Below are 6,696 nucleotides of genomic sequence, written 5' to 3' on the forward strand. Positions count from 1 at the left end.
CCCTCCGCTAGAAAAGCCTCGAAATTACACGTGTGCTGCAGATAGCAAGGGTAAGCACATATATACTTACAAAAAAATACCCATGACCGGTACTTTAAACTACAGAAGTACTTAGGAGCGACAGAGTCATTGGCATGCTTAGTTCCATCGACTCGCTCGGGGGCTGCCGCCAAAACATACATCGTCGGTTGAAAGCAAAGTTGCACTTACATCGGGTTTCGCAAACTCGCAACATGAGTTGATCACTCAAGAAATTTTCTGCCGACAAACATACATATACATCATAATACAGATGTAAAACGAGTAATTAAGATTTACTCTATTCATACTAACCCTTGCCAACGGCATTAGACATAATTACAAAAGGGAGGTACATATATACACCTTCCGACGAATCAGTTTAAATCCAAGCATCCGAACAATCGGATGCAGCAAGCACTTAAGTATTTACTTTATAGCAGGAGCATAAACGTTTCTCAGGACTATTCTTTTGGAGCCTCCACTTCTTCGATTGCCTTTGAATTATCTTCAAGTCTTTCAATTACTATGGTGGCAGGAATCTCTACCTTAGGGAACAGAGGTCCTACATCACCATCGGCGTTGGCAATGGCCATCAAGTTTGCGGAAGGATGTCTCAAAAGAACAAGGGCAAATGCAGCTTTAGCTCCAGCAATAAGTTGTGCATGAATCATGCCTCGGATCTTCTTGGTGTTACTGAACTTTGACATCAAAGTCAGCAAAGTAGGAGGGACCTCGTTCAAAGGAAACATTGTATTCCAGATTACCCTCAACCCAGTATAGCACTTGTCAAAAAATTGGTGCACCTGTTGCACCCGATCTTGAAACTTTGCGACAGTGGCGGCCTTTGATTGGTTTCTCCAAAAAACTTCATCAAAAGATGACAGATGAGTCAAGGCATTTACGCGCTCATGCACACGTTGGTTTTCCTCTGACAAGTTCAAGGCTATGACTACAAGAAATAATGAAAGAGGTGGCATTAGAAGAAAATACTTGGTGCTGCTCGAGAATTTAAGGAATAAGAAGATGCTTACAGTTTAAACTTTTTGTTGCTTTCTGCAACTCAGTAAGAGCATATCGTTCTACGTTGGTGGCTATTTCGCCCTTCTTATTTATAATGGAGGCCATAGCATGAATACCGCGCATATCCTTTTCCATCTGGGCAATTCGAGACTTCATACGTTGGAGGCGATCATTTTCAAAAGAGCCATCTGAAGGACCTTTGGTAAAGGAAGGAACATGAAACACCTGCAAAGATATATCATTGTGAATATGGTGGAATATGTGAGTATAAGTTAGAATCACTCCCATCGGGAGCATGCAATTAAAAATGTCGAAAGCATTACAGCAAGAGGGTATTGGCAACACTGCCAATACAGGATTCATTACAATAAAAAAAGGTCGAGTGCCAAGGAATTGTTTTAAGCAGACACGGTTACAATCCAACATAAAAAGAAGTCAAGGAGCTTGAGTCTGAGTTGACAAGCTTGGACCAGTAACTGATTTGTTCTATGAAACCAATTCAAGAAGCTGACGAGCACACTTGAGCGCTGAAGTTTTATGGACACGTAAGTCAATAAGTCGCCCATCATGTTCCTTTGGCAGCTCCTTCGACATTTTTTCAATATCGGCTTTGAAGCCATGACCCATCATAAGCTGAAAAGCTAGGAGAGCGTCGTAGGTGCGTGAAGTGCGTTTGAATACCTCAATAACTTCCTTCGTGTCGATAGCAAAAGCATCTGTTAGCTGCTCTAGAGTTTTTTTTTGATCGGCCTTGGGAAAAATCATCGAGTGCATCCTCAGCATGACTCATTTATTCTTCTAGAGAAGAGCCTGAATGAGTTTGTGAGATTCAAGGGTCGATGAAAAAGCATCGATAGGGGAGTTATCTTGAAGCTTCTCTAAGGAGTCAGCAGGGATATCGGCAGCTTCTGCAAAGAACGAAAAGGAAAGATTTGTCAGTTATAATCAAGTCAAGAGAGAAAAAATTAAAAAAGAGGTTGAGCTAATAGTAATTACTAAGCAGGGCCAAAATAGATTGGCGAAGAAGATTGTCCTTTTCATTCCTTCGAGCTTTGGCAGTGGCCTTCGAAGCTTCTTCATCCTTCAGTTTCTTCTTCAGCTGCTCAAGCTCTCCCTTCAGAGAATCAGCGTTCTGACGAGCTTTGGCAGCCATTTTGATTGCATTATCAAGCTTAGAGGAAGTTGAATCAATTTCCTCCTGAAGCCGAACCTTGTCAGCTTCGAGTGAGGTGAATTGAGAGGCGAAGGCCTCCAAAGAAGAAATGACTGATCGAATATCCTGGAGAAACGAATAGAAGTAGTTATTAATAGCAATGAGATTCTTCCCAAAGAAATTTATAGAAACTCAGAAGCTTTCAATAGAAGGTGTGTTAATAAGAAAACTTACAGGTTTTTCAGGAAGTGGAGAAGTTGTAACAGCAGTCGAAGGAAGCTCCTTCCCTTTAGAAAGGGAAGAAGCTGTCGAAACTTGAGTTGTAGGAATTGTTGCGGGAGCTGAAGCTTCAGAAGCTGCCAGAGCTGGCTTGCTAGAACTTGACTTGGCCTTCTTTGGAGGAGGCTCTATGAAGCCCTCATCACTGTAAACATATGAACCAGGCAAAATGAGAACATTAATACAAGAGAAAATCTTGAAGACTGGAGCAGTGGGAAACACTCACAGATCAAACAGATCGTCTTCATCGGCGAAACCGCCAGACGACCTCTTTGAAGGCAGCACATTCACCTTCTCCGCATCTGCATCAACAAAGGCAGCACGATCATCATCGTCGTCATGGATCGACCCCGTCGTATCACTTGTATCATCAGCAAGGGGTTTAGGATCTATGGAAAAAGCTTCGGGATTCATCGGATCATTCTCTTCATCTTCTGGATCTATATTTTCTTCAGCACGGGATTCTACAGGAATGGAAGAATTTCTTTCTTCAAGATTGTCATCCGACATATCTTCAAAATGTTTGGGAGCTATCAGGATCTGCCGAAAGAATTAAGTAAGAATAATGAAAAACATAAAGTTTGGAAGCAATAAGTTAACACAAATACAAAGGGGGAATTACCTCGTTCGGTGGATGGTCAGCATCAAAAGGCAATTGAAGAGATAGAAGCAGAATCGAGTCTTCCTGACTAAAATGAGTCAAGCGCCTAACTTCATCAAGCAGTTCTTTCTCGGATAGTTCAGCAACGTTCACTCTGGTCTTGTCCTTGGGGCCTGAATACAACCACATCGGGTGGGCCCTTGACATAATTGGCTGGACTCGATGTTTCAGGAAAACAGCTGACGAGGGATCACCTCGGCAATGCCTACGGATTGTAGACTAGGGTTTCGGGAGAGAGCGACGATGGAGATTCCGGGGACGAGATTAGGCACACGACGTACCCAGCTTCGGGTCCCCTCGGTGGAGGATCCCTACGTGCTGCTAGCAATCCAGTATATGAGCATAATATGTTTACATGGTGCCCTACGTGTTGTCTATATTCTGTCTATCTGTTGTCCTCCCTCTTTCGGGTGCCCTGGCTAGCTTTATATATGCAACCATCCTAGGGTTTTACAAGAGTCCTAGTCGACTACTTCTTCGGGTTGCCTTGTTGGGCCTTCTCCATATTGGGTCTCCTCCATATTGGGCCGAGCCTGGTATACTAATAATGGTTACCCGAAGGGTATGCCCATGTCGATAGCCCCGAGTTTATAAGGAAGTCGAAGACTTGCGTAGAAACTCCAAGCATAACCATCTTCGAAGTCGAAGAAATACAAGGCGAGGTCCATGTCGTAGATCATGTGTAGCGTAGATGATGTCGACGATTCTTGAAATTATCGGGTGCGCGGCAGCGCTCCCGATGGGAGTCTATGGGCAAGTGCTTGCACTTAGGCATAGACTCAAGTTGTACTACTCGATGAAGAACTTAACTATATTTCTGGAAGACTTGATGAAATCCATGTGCTCCCGATGGGAGTAGGCTCCACTCGAGTCGTAGAATCGAGTTGAGTCTACAAACCTTAATTGTCGTAGATGCTGTCGAAGTTATCTTTCTATCGGGTGCGCGACCAGCGCTCCCGATGGGAGTAGCCCCGAGGCTACAGCCAAGTGTTTGCACTTGGGTGTAGGCTCAACTTGCTTTTAATCGACACCACAATTTTTCCTCTTTCTTGTATTTTATCGGGAGAGTGAACAATACTCTCGATAAGAGTAGCCCCCGAGCCTATGAGCAGGTGCTTGCACCTAGGCATAGGCTCAAGTTGTACTACTCGATAAACAACTTGGCGCAGCCCCTCTTTTTATCGACTCCAGGCCGTTGCTATTTTTATTTGACATCCATATCTATATTGTACGGGGATAATGGTAATTGGGGCTAGTTCATCCGACGGATCAGGTACTAGTTAACTCGCTCTAGTGGCAATCCGCAAAAACCTACTTCAAGATCACGTCCCCGGACATGATCCGGGATACTCGGTGTTAACTCGACAGGTGCCGCTTAAGGTCTTACCATCCGTCGAGCCCCGGTCATGTTTTATCGGGTACCTAACGCGTCCGTTAGGATTTTCTTCACATCCGTTGATGTGGAAAAAAGTAGCAGAGCGCAGTCTTTGGCGATGCCACGCCACACAGGACGGACCCGGGGTCTTACCTTCGCAGAGTTTTGCGGCATTCAGAGATTATTCGCGACTTTGGCGCTCTGAGAATATTTTGTCAAGTTCCTTGTTCGGCTGATGCAATGACCCATTTTGTGGGTTCTTCTATATTTTTCTCGGGCGTGATGAGAAAGCCGAATATATTGGGTTCTTCTATATTGTCGTCAGGCACATCGCCGATGCTCTTGCTCGGAACAAATGACGAGTCAATGGACCCGAAGATTTGTCTATCCTCTTCTTTTTTCCCCTTTTTTTTTGGTTCCTCCTTGATGATAATTTCGTCGAGTTCCTCCTTCAGGAAAATTTCTCCGGGTCCTCTTTGAGGACAATTCTTCGGGTCCTCCTTGAAGATAATTCTTCGGGTCCTCCTTGAGGACAATTTCGTCGGCTTCTGTCCTTTGTTGAAGACAATTTCGTCGAGTTCTCCCTGTAGACAATTTCGTCGGGTTCTCTCTTATATACTTTGAAATTTGCTATCTCCTGCACAAATAAACAAACTTTTTCTATCTTTTCCTTGACTCTCTTTTTCGCATGCGGTGTTAGATGCTCGGATTCGATGATATGTAAAGTAAATTTATGCCGCACAGCCCCCGAGTGTCGTGTGCGGAAAAAGTAAATGATAATCAACCTTGTGTGAAATAAAAGAACACTTAGCTTTTTGGGCACGATGGAATCGATGCGCGATGAAGTCTTCGAGTGCAGAGAAGAAGTCTGACCGAAGTAGAAACCACCGAATAACGAAAATAGATGGCGCCAAATTGTTGCCGAAAAAAAAATAACCGAGCCCCCGAGCGCTGCTGGGGTGATGTCATGATTGTTGCTTAGACGCTGTGTTGCAGTCGTGACCCGGGGCAAAGTTGTTGCCGAGCCCCCGAGTGTTAGCCTTGATGTCGAAAGAAGTTGATGGAGTCGCGGCGTCATATTTGGTAAAGCCATTTAGGATGAAGCCATAGACAATAATATACGAAGATGAATCCCAGATGAAGTATTTGAGATGAATCCATATTGAAGATTATGCCATTAAATATAGAGCATATATTGAAGATTAATCCGTCGATATCATAGAGGATGAATCCATTGGCTCGAAGAATCCAGTAATAATCATAGAAGATGAATCCGCTGATATCATAGAAGATGAATCCATTGATCAGAAGAAAATAGTTCTAGTAATAACCATAGAAGATGAATCCATTGACCCGGAAACGCATCGGGTAATATTATATTAGGAGAAACCAATGATAACCCGAAGAAAACCAATCCATTAAGCCGAAGAAAATAAATCCACCGAGCCGAATAAGATAAATCCACTAAGTCAAAATAAATAAATCCACTAAGCCGAAGAAAATAATTCCACTGCGCCGGAGAAGATAATTCCACTGAGCCGGAGAAGATATATTTCGGAGAAGATAATTCCACTAAGCCGAAAAAAAGAAATCCACCAGTAACCGAGCATATTTGTGGTAACGAAGTAATGGCGCAACACCAAGTGTCGGGTGTTTTTGCTGTAATATTGTAACGGCACAGCCCCGAGTATTCGGGTGTGGTGAAAGTAAATGATAATTGACTCTCGAAAGAGGAACACTTAGCTCGGCTGCGACGAGGCCGATGTGGAGGCAGGTCGCATGGTAGACGCACTCGAAGTAGTTGCATGGCCAGAAAATGGGTGATGTAGCCGCGAGACGCCCGCGACTGATGAACACCCGAACATATCTAATCCGTGACAGGCGAGCCCAACAGCACGTGGCGGGTGTGCGACAGCGGGCGCGGTTGACCGAACATAGTAGTCAAAGCTTTGTTTCAATCTGCAATTGTAGAACACAAATTTGCACGCAAATAATAGTACGAGCCAAAAATATTTGGCGGAATAATTTTTACGAGTAATAATAAATTAGAAATATAGCACTTGATATTTTTGTATCGGATGGTAGTCCCTAATTATCTTGTGATATCTGCTCTAAAACCTCATGGTTGCTCGTTTAATATTGTCAGTTAGTTTCATAGAGAGTACAGATTGAAGCAACTCCTATTAT

The sequence above is a fragment of the Lolium rigidum genome, chromosome 6 (assembly GCF_022539505.1).
Source record: "Lolium rigidum isolate FL_2022 chromosome 6, APGP_CSIRO_Lrig_0.1, whole genome shotgun sequence".
NCBI classification, from domain to species: Eukaryota; Viridiplantae; Streptophyta; class Magnoliopsida; order Poales; family Poaceae; genus Lolium; species Lolium rigidum.